Consider the following 11,359-nt stretch of genomic DNA (forward strand, 5'->3'; position numbering starts at 1 on the left):
TCCGGATGAATCCAGGTTCTGTTTACAGCATCATGATGGTCGCATCCGTGTATGGCGACATCTCAGTGCACGCACATTGGAAGAGTGTATTCGTCACCGTTATACTGGCGTATCACCCGGCGTGATGGTATGGGGTGGCATTGGTTAAACGTCTCAGTCACCTCTTGTTCGCATTGACGGCATTTTGAACAGTGGACGTTACATTTCAGATGTGTTACGACCCGTGGCCCTACCCTTCATTGGATCCCTGCGAAACCTTACATTTCAGCAGGATAATACACGACCGCATGTTGCAGGTCCTTTACGGGCCTTTCTGGATACAGAAAATGTTCGACAGCTGCCCTGGCCAACACATTCTCCAGATCTCTGACCAATTGAAAACGTCTGGCCAATGGTGGCCGAAGAACTGGCTCGTCACAATACGCCAGTCACTACTCTTGATGAACTGTCGTATCTTGTTGAAGTTGCATCTCCACCCAAACTCTGTTTGACTCAATGCCCAGGAGTATCAAGGCCGTTATTACGGCCAGAGGTGGTTGTTCTGGGTACTGATTTCTCAGGATCTATGCACCCAAATTGCGTGAAAATGTAATCACACGTCAGTTCTAGTATAATATACACTCCTGGAAATGGAAAAAAGAACACATTGACACCGGTGTGTCAGACCCACCATACTTGCTCCGGACACTGCGAGAGGGCTGTACAAGCAATGATCACACGCACGGCACAGCGGACACACCAGGAACCGCGGTGTTGGCCGTCGAATGGAGCTAGTTGCGCAGCATTTGTGCACCGCCGCCGTCAGTGTCAGCCAGTTTGCCGTGGCATACGGAGCTCCATCGCAGTCTTTAACACTGGTAGCATGCCGCGACAGCGTGGACGTGAACCGTATGTTCAGTTGACGGACTTTGAGCGTGGGCGTATAGTGGGCATGCGGGAGGCCGGGTGGACGTACCGCCCAATTGCTCAACACGTGGGGCGTGAAGTCTCCACAGTACATCGATGTTGTCGCCAGTGGTCGGCGGAAGGTGCACGTGCCCGTCGACCTTGGACCGGATCGCAGCGACGCACGGATGCACGACAAGACCGTAGGATCCTACGCAGTGCTGTAGGGGACCGCACCGCCACTTCCCAGCAAATTAGGCACACTGTTGCTCCTGGGGTATCGGCGAGGACCATTCGCAACCGTCTCCATGAAGCTGGGCTACGGTCCCGCACACCGTTAGGCCGTCTTCCGCTCACGCCCCAACGTCGTGCAGCCCGCCTCCAGTGGTGGCGTGAATGGAGGGACGAATGGAGACGTGTCGTCTTCAGCGATGAGAGTCGCTTCTGCCTTGGTGCCAATGATGGTCGTATGCGTGTTTGGCGCCGTGCAGGTGAGCGCCACAATCAGGACTGCATACGACCGAGGCACACAGGGCCAACACCCGGCATCATGGTGTGGGGAGCGATCTCCTACACTGGCCGTACACCTCTGGTGATCGTCGAGGGGACACTGAATAGTGCACGGTACATCCAAACCGTCATCGAACCCATCGTTCTACCATTACTAGACCGGCAAGGGAACTTGCTGTTCGAACAGGACAATGCACGTCCGCATGTATCCCGTGCCACCCAACGTGCTCTAGAAGGTGTAAGTCAACTACCCTGGCCAGCAAGATCTCCGCATCTGTCCCCCATTGAGCATGTTTGGGACTGGATGAAGCGTCGTCTCACGCGGTCTGCACGTCCAGCACGAACGCTGGTCCAACTGAGGCGCCAGGTGGAAATGGCATGGCAAGCCGTTCTACAGGACTATATCCAGCATCTCTACGATCGTCTCCATGGGAGAATATCAGCCTGCATTGCTGCGAAAGGTGGATATACACTGTACTAGTGCCGACATTGTGCATGCTCTGTTGCCAGGGTCTATGTGCCTGTGGTTCTGTCAGTGTGATCATGTGATGTATCTGACCCCAGGAATGTGTCAATAAAGTTTCCCCTTCCTGGGACAATGAATTCATGGTGTTCTTATTTCAATTTCCAGGAGTGTATTTGTCCAATGAAAACCGTTTATCATCTGCATTTCTCCTTGGTGTAGCTGTTTTAGCAGCCAGTAGTGTGCATGTAAGTGCATGATGTTATAGACCTGAAGATGACAGTTTTGCGTGCTGAAACCGATCAACAGAAAACAGTTTTGAATGCGATATTGGCTATAAAAATTGTCTTTGTAGTGTTTTCCGCTTACTGCTGTCATAAAATAATTTTTATTTTATTTTGACTGAAAGGTCGGATTTCACTCATCTTTAGGCAGAAATCTCTATTACAAATATCCTGCAGTCTTCAGGTGTCAGCAATGTTATATTAATAATTTTTAGGTTAAGTCAATCGAATCACTCTGATATATGAAATATGGCCTTTTCTGCATACTGCTGTACGCATACATATAAAGGCTGAGATTTCTGGCTATAGATTAGTGGTAATCGAAACTGCAATCGCAACAAATAAAATAATTTTTGATAGAATTATGCATAAACGACCATGTTTCATATTACAATGATGCGATTAACTTAACCCCAAAATTATTAATATAACATTGCCGACATCTGAAGTCTGCAGGGTATAAACATAAAGAATGTTATATAGGATCACTTTATCGCACTGGACGCTCTCTTGTGAGTTGCAGTGATGCCTGTCATTGTAGCACCACGATAATCATACCTTATCGGCACGTGCACAGGATTTTCGGTTGCCTACGTGGTATAACGGACAAAACAAGGAGAACATAAAAAGCAAACTATCAGATGCTACAAAGGTCTCCTTGGGCAAGAAGTGTGCTAGTATAAAACATGGGTTTTCATTTAAGGAAGAAATTACTGAGAACGTACGTTTGAGGTACAGCTTCGTAAGATTACCGTGGGCTGTGGACAGTAGTAGAAAAAGGTAATCGGAGCGTCTGAGATTTGGTGCTACAGAAGAATATTAAAAATTAGGTTGTCTGGTAACATAAGAAAGATATGAGAATGTTCTTCGCAGAAATGGTGAAGAAAGGAACGTATGAAAAACACTGACAAGAAGAAGAGACAGGATAGTTCATGTGTAAATCAGACAATAACTTTCACTCTACTTGAGGAAGCTGTAGAGGGTAAAAACTGCTCTGAAACACAGAGATTGGAATACGTCCAACAAATAATTCAGGATGCAGGGTGTTACTGCGAGGTGGAGATTGGAATTGGTGGAGGCAAGCATCAGACTTTTCAGGAGACTGAAGATTTAAAAAAATGTTGATTGTCGTGCCACTATATTCCATTCTGTTTCTGAGTTCTAAGCAAGGTAAGTGACTAATTTGTGAAAATTATTTGTAGTCTCGACTGTATTAGTAGTTGTAGTAATCCCCTGTTTCAGCTGTATGTTACCCATCTTCAGATCTAAATGTTCAATTATAGCTTTGTCACATGTTGCAAATATCTCTGACAAGGCCGTGGTTACATAGAACGAGTGACGAGTGATAATTTGTAACCGAAGATTGTCTGTGACTGGTCATTACTAGCTGTTATGATATGTGCTATTGAGATGGAAGTCGAATAAACTTGTTAATGATTAAAATAGGATTAGATATGATTCTGCATGTGGCTTGAAGCACATTGTCAGTATTTGTATTTTTATTATATAGGTTACCTTCAAAGTGTAACTGAATTAATTTTCCGAAACCCTTTTGCACACAAGACAGATTCATTATACGAGTTGACAAACTTGTTGTTAAAAGCCCCCCTGTAAAATGATTAGTTCTGGAAATTAACTGTGTTTAATCTTCGTGTTGAGAGTTTCTACTTGAACATGGCGTCGTAACTTTATTTAATGGATGCGGCTGATCAACTAACAAGATAACCGTGGGTGCGTACAAACTTCCTCATTCAATTAAAACGATGCGCCTTGGAGATTGAGCTGTGTCTCCCATATTATCAACAACATGGTGAGCGTTTGATGAAACGCCGTGTCCTGACGTTAAAAATTGTTAACGGCGGGCGTTGCTGTTCTTAATAATTTGTTATTCTTCTTTTTTAAGTAGAAGCCGAATGGGTAGATTTGGGACATGAAACAGTGAAGACAGCAGAGGATCAAACAGTTAACAAGCCGAGGCCTAGCAGAAATACTGAGCTATCACGGGAGGTACTAATTCAGCTAATGAAAAGAGAAAATTTTAAAAATGCAGCAAATTTAGGAAGCGAAAGGGAATACATGCATGTATGAAATGAGTTTGATAAAAATGCAAAACTGCTCAGCACGAGTGGCTATATTACAAATGCAAGGCTACAGAAATATGTATGGCTAGAATGATACTGCGTATAGAAAAATTAAGCAGCCGTTGGAGAAAAGAGTAGCAGCTGTATTAGTATCGACAGCTTACATGGAAAACTACTACTAAGCGAAGTGCAGAAAGCTCAGTGGTCGAAGCAGTGTAATGAGAGGCTTTATAAGGAATATGATGGCGTTACTGTAGAAAGGGAAGAGTAAGTCCATGAGGACGATATGGGTGATGAAATACTACGAACAATTTTGAAACCGAAACCAGGCTCCTGAGAACTACTGAGATCGACGGGAGAGACAGCCCTGGAAAAACTGTTCCACCTTGTGTGCAAGATATATGACAAAGGCGAAATACCGGCAGACTTAAAGAAAAATGTGATAATTCCAATCCCAAAGAAAGCACGTCTGCCTGGTGCGGATTTTACGGAAACACCAGTTTATAAGTCTACCAGTTGTAAAATAATGAAATGAGTTAAAGGTGAAAGGGAAAGATGGTAGAAGTGAGCCTCGTGGAAAGTCAGTTTGGGTTCCGGGGAAAAGTAGGAACGTGTACAGCAATACTGATTCTACGATTTTCATTAGATTAGAGAAATAAATACAAATCCATCGTTTGTACCATTTGCATATTAAGAGAAAGCTTTTGAAAGTGTTGACTGGAATACACACGTTGGAATTATGAAGGCAGCAGTGGTAAAATACAGGGAGCAAAAGTTTGCTTACGATTTTTACAAAATCAGACTGCACTTATAAGAGTCTAAGAGCATGAAACGGAAACAGTGGTCATGAAGAGAGTCAGACAGGGTTGTAGCCTATCCCAGATGTTATTCAATCATTGCAATGAGCGGGCAGCAAAGGAAACTAAACAAAAATTTGGAGAAGGAATTAAAATTCAGAGAGAAGAGTTGTGGACTCAGAAAAATCCTTCATTAGTCAAGATCACAAGTGTAATTCTTTTATCGGTATATAGTTTCTGTTACATTAATTAGTCATATTCATAACTGTAATACACAGAATATTGCATCTAAGAAAATAGTACTGTATAAACTACTAATATAAAACAGTTCTATCACAAAGCACATATGACAAAAAAAATTGTTTAGCTTACATCACCAATTGGCGGGACACATCGTCACAATTTTGTTCGAGCTGCATTGCTTATTATACAGTTTGATGGAACAATGATGCAAAATTATCTGTAAGACGTATGTTAATCATAAAGATATATAATATAATACATGACTACATCACAAAAATATATACGTTGATATTGCAATACTTACCCAAGTTTACGAGACCTTTGCGTACAACATATAATAACAATGTCTAAACATTCTGCACATGTGTGTGGCAAGAACATAACTGACACCCTCCGTTATTTTACATGGTTCATATGGCTCTGAGCACTACAGAACTTAACTTCTGAGGTGATCAGTCCCCTAGATCTTAGAACTACTTAAACCTAACTAACCTAAGGACATCACACACATCCATGCCTGAGGCAGGATTAGAGCCTGCGACCGTAGCGGTCGCGCTGGTCTTGACTGTAGCGCCTAAAACCGCTCGGCCACTTCGGCCGGCTCCGTTATTTTAAAGTTGACACATGAACAAAGGTATAGTGTACACTACTTTATATGAGACTTTCGTATTCGGCGGGTACGTCTATTAGGCTACTAAGTTCTACATAAGAACGTAAACATCAGAGGTTGCTCATGACAAACGTTATCTCTAAGCAAAGAAGTGTCCTTATCGTAGCAGCAGAAGAATAACGGATGCCATGCATCAGGGCTTGTAAGGAAGAAAGTTCCGTTACACAGCGCTATTGGCAAATGTTGACCGTAGCAGAAACCGCGGAACGACTAACAAACTGTAGTAATATAGCCGGCCGGAGTGGCTGAGCGGTTCTAGGCGCTATTGTCTGGAACCGCACGACCGCTACTGTCGCAGGTTCGAATCCTGCCTCGGGAATAGATGTCCTTAGGTTAGTTAGGTTTAAGTAGTTCTAAGTCTAGGGGCCTGATGACCTCAGATGTTAAGTCCCATAGTGCTTAGAACCATTTGAACCATTTTGTAGCAATACAAGTAAGAATAATTTGAATGAATGGGTCACATAAAAACTATGTATAATTAATATTCGTTTCCTTAGTTCCACACAGTGGCCTGTAAGTGAACGGGAGTTGATATTAATGTATACACTATACATGTCATTATTTGACAAGTGAAGTACTAAATAATATTTTTCGATGAATGGAGAACATAAAAAATTATTTACATTTAAAATAAATTACCTAAGTGGCACACAGCAACGTGTCAGTACTTTAGAATGAACATAAAGTACCTATGATGTATAAACAATCCTGTCGGAGGAACATCCGCAACTGAACATTACACCAGAGATTGAAAATACAATCACAGCTGTAAGGTTCCGGTTTCGGGCTCTTATACGTCAATCTTCAGGTGTTCTATGGTCAGGCAGCTTTTTTTCTTCTACTGATTACTTTTCTGTACTCAAGATTTACAGAAGTTGATTCTCCTAGATTCATGCTCATCATCAGCTGGTGGACATATCGGCGAGAAGATCCTATATCAGTGCCAATGCCAAAAAATCAAACAAGTTCACCATCAGAGTAATATGGTTCCTCCTTGCCCACTGTAATAAATGTGAAACATGTAAGAGGCAGGTTACGAGGAACTGAAAAAATGACAAGAAAGTATCACTTTCTGAATTTGCATCTTTCATGTTCACTGATAAAAAAAGGAAAATTCTCTATACTTTCCAGTGTTGTACTTTGAATCAAAGCTGTCCATTGTGATTATCGTACCATGTCAGTAACTAATGATTTCCTTTGGACGTCTGTTTTTTAATGGTAGTTTACCTTCGAAACTTTTCTTCATAATCAGACATTTCGCTAACTCATATTGGTTCCCAATACAAGTGCAGCTATTTGAGCCATGGATGCCCCAGGTACTTGGTAGGTAACTGAGGAGTATGATGGCTATTCACTCATAAATTGAGCAGCTTTGGTAGATTAAGGAGCTCTCTGGTTTAGTACTGCCTTCATGGCAATCGGAGCTGTCAAGAAGACACAGGTGTTTGCCTGCTGCAGTTCAGTACTACGTGATTTACTTGTTTGTCCCACATTGCATATTTTCATCTAGCGTTCCTTTAGAAGATGGAGACCCATGATGCAATTAGCCGATCGGTCTAAGGCGCTGCAGCCATGGACTGTGCGGCCGGTCGCGGCGGAGGTTCGAGTCCTCCCTCTGGCATGGGTGTGTGTGTTTGTCCTTAGGATAATTTAGGTTAAGTGGTGTGTAAGCTTAGGGACTGATGACCTTAGCAGTTAAGTCCCATAAGATTTCACACACACACACCCACCCATGATGCAATAATAGATACGATACGACCTGATTAATATGACCAGACAACACGTTTTAATTGTTTCTGTAGTGATTTGTACGTCAGTCCACGGGCAGGATTGAACACAGATAAGAAAACATGTCACCAGACAGTAACGTCCCAAAGTGTGGTTTTGGCAACTTCTTTGCTAGTGTTCGATCACCTTAGACCAAGGGAAGTGCACAGTTCTCCGTCCCACTGACATGCAGTTTAAAGATCAGGGAGTGTTAATAGTAAACTAAGCTTCTAGTAAGAACTGTTTTCAGATTATGTGCAGTTCTCAGCTTCTTTGAGATACTTACGCGAACAGTTTGGAGAGAACTCTAGAATATTTTCATGCTCATCAGTAAAACTTGTATACTTTCTTAAGTAAAATATAATTAAAAATACTACACAACAGGAAAAGAATCGTACCAAGACCAACGACATTCTAGTTTAGGCAGTACTTCCCGTTCGGTCACTTCCTTATCGGGACAGCACTTGACATAGAGCTGCGGCTTTTGAAATTGGACTGCTACATGTAGGATGGACCGAAAATGATGTGGTAGGTCCACATCTTGCTCTTTCAAAGTGTGCATTCCATTCTGTTCGGCTATATTTTAATGAGTTCATTAAAACTCCACCTTACGAGGAATGGAAGAAAGAACGACACCACATCTACTTCTACACTGAGGAAGGTGGGATATGGTTAAACGTTCCATCGAGCACAAAGTCATTTAAAAAGGAGTACAAGCTCGGTTTTCATGCCCTGTTCGGGCAGAGGTTTTTATGTCATTTCCTTAGGGATCAAACCAGCATTCGTCATAATATATGTAGGAAAACCATGGCCAACCTAAATCAGGATGGCTTGAAGGAGATCTGAACCGCACTCTTGCTGAAAAAGAGTCCCAGACAATGCGTAACTTCACAGGGTGCCAAGCTTGTTGACAACCTTCTTTCGTTCTACTTGCTAGCTTGCTGCTTCTCATTCGTGGAGTGATCTTACCTTGTTATAACATTTGCCATGCCTCATTTCTCTTTCTTGCATTCTAGACGATACCGCTGTACAGGTATGAACGACGCCGTTCCGCAGTTCTTTACACATACATTCGGAGTCCTGACAAAAGCTATCCTCTCGACGTATTTCTGTTTACAGACAGTCCTTGTGATATTCGTATTCATGCTTCGTCAGCCAATATGCCGCGTCATTCTTATCTGTGGCAGGATACGGTGAATATGTGCAGCAGCACAAAGATTCCGTCTGTAATTTTTTTCGTTCGTAGAGGAGCATGGAAACCTGTGACTGTCTGAGGGTAGCTCTCCCCTGCTTTCAGTAGTCTCTTCCTCCTGTATCACGTTACTGGTCACTATTAATCACGTTGGTTGGTGGTTCAAATGGCTCTGAGCACTACGGGACTTAACTGCGGAGGTCATCAGCCCCCTAGAACTTAGAACTACTTAAGCCTAACTAACCTAAGAACATCATACACATCCATGCCCGAGGCAGGATTCGAACCTGCGACCGTAGCAGTCGCGCGGTTCCAGACTGTAGCGCCTAGAACCGCTCGGCCACTTAGGCCGGCCAATCACGTTGTTGAACAAAGGATTAGACACATATCGACAAAAGCATGAAATATAAACACAGGCAACTAATGGTTATACAAATAAATGACTAAAATTTCAGTATAATATGACTTGTTTCTTTCTATTGTTAAACTGAAAAGCCAAAGAAACAGGTACACCTGCCTAATATCGTGTATGGCCCCCGCGAGCACGCAGAAATGCCGAAACACGACGTGGTATCGACTCGACTAATGTTTGAAGTTATGCTCGAAGGAACTGCCACCATGAATCCTTTAGGGCTGTCCATAAATCCGTAAGGGTACGAGGGGTGGAGATCTCTTCTTAACCGCACGTTGCATCTCAGATACGCTCAATAATCTTCACGTCTGGGGAGTTTGGTGAACTGCGGAAATGTTTAAACTCAGAAGAGTGTTCCGATAGTCACTCTGTAGTAATTCTGGACGTATGGGGTGTCGCATTGTCCTGTTGGTATTGCCTAAGTCCGTCGAAATGCACATGGATATGAATGGATGCAGTTGATCAGACAGGATGCTTATATACGTGTCACCTGTCAGAGTCGTATCTAGACGTATCAGGAGTCCCATATCACTCCAACTGCACACTCCCCCACCATTACAGAGTCTAAACCAGCTTGAACAGCCCTCTGCTGGCATGCACTGAGCAGGGATTCATGTGGTTGTCACCATACATGTACACGTCCATCTGCTAGATACAATTTGAAACGAGACTCGTCCGACCAGGCAACGTGTTTCCAGTCATCAATAGCCCAACGTCGATGCTGACGGAACCAGACGAGGCGTAAAGCTTTGCGTCGTGCAGTTCTCAAGGGTGCACGAGTGGGCCTTCGGTTCCGAAACCCCGTATTGATGTTTCTTTGAATGGTTCGCACGCTCACCCTTGTTAACGGCTCTGCATTGAGATCTACAGCAATCCGCGGAAGGGTTGCACTTCTGTCACGTTGAACGATTCTCTTTAGTCGTCGTTGGTCCCGTTCTTGCAGTACCTTCTTCCAGCCTCGGCGATGTCGAAAATCTGATGTTTTGCCGGACTGTTAACATTCACGGTACACTCGTGAAATGATCGTACGTTAAAATCCTCACGTCATCACTACCTCCCAGGTGCTGTGTCCCAGCGCTCGTTCGCCGACTATAATACCACGTTCAAACTCACTTAAATCTTGATAACCTGCCATTGTAGCAGCAGCAACCGATCTAACAACTGCGCCAGACACTTGTTTCATATAGGCGTTGCCGACCGCATCGCCGTGTTCCACCTGTTTACATATATTTGTATTTGAATATGCGTGACTACACCAGTTTCTTTGGGGCTTCAGTGTATTTCAGATAAGTCATTTGAGCTATTTTTCTTCAATATATATAATTGTTATGCTAAACCTTAATTGATGTTTATGGATTTCATAATTATGGATTCCTTTGTCATCGGTTTGACCTAAATGTTTAATTCTGTCAACTCCAAAACTGAATAGATAGGATTTAGTAGTGATTTATGATCTAAAAAAAAGTAGAAACAGAAAATGTAAGAAAGAATAGGAACGGTGAAAAAGCACCATACGTTTCAGCCTTCACGCTGCTGACTAGTGGACTATAGTGAACGTAATGCAATACGTATTGCATTAATGTTCACAATATTATCTTATGTTGAAAAGATCTTAAAGGAAACTACTAACTCAGTGGGTGGTATGAACTTTTGTTGTTCGAAATTACTATTTGAAAATCAATACATAGGCCCTCGTCTAGGAAATACTATATCTGCATCAAATTATCCTGAGACAGAGTACTTGGGAAAAGAGTGAAAAACTTTTCTGATTAGATGTAGTGGTCCATTCTGTGACATGAGATTAAACAAAATCGGACAGGCGCTGGATTGATTACTATTGTTGTTATTATTAATATTCTTGTTATTTTTTTTTGACCTCACTGGCCCCATTTCCTTGCGTTCACCATCCGAAACACTGTGACCTCTTCTCACTCAAGCAACTGGACTCGAACCGGCTGCTCCACAGTCGAGCGCCATTACATGCATTGCCAACCTTGGCTACAGCTGTAGATATGAGAATGATAATGTAGAAACGACTGTTAGCCCGGGAAAATT

Source organism: Schistocerca gregaria, chromosome 2 (assembly GCF_023897955.1).
Source record: "Schistocerca gregaria isolate iqSchGreg1 chromosome 2, iqSchGreg1.2, whole genome shotgun sequence".
NCBI lineage: Eukaryota > Metazoa > Arthropoda > Insecta > Orthoptera > Acrididae > Schistocerca > Schistocerca gregaria.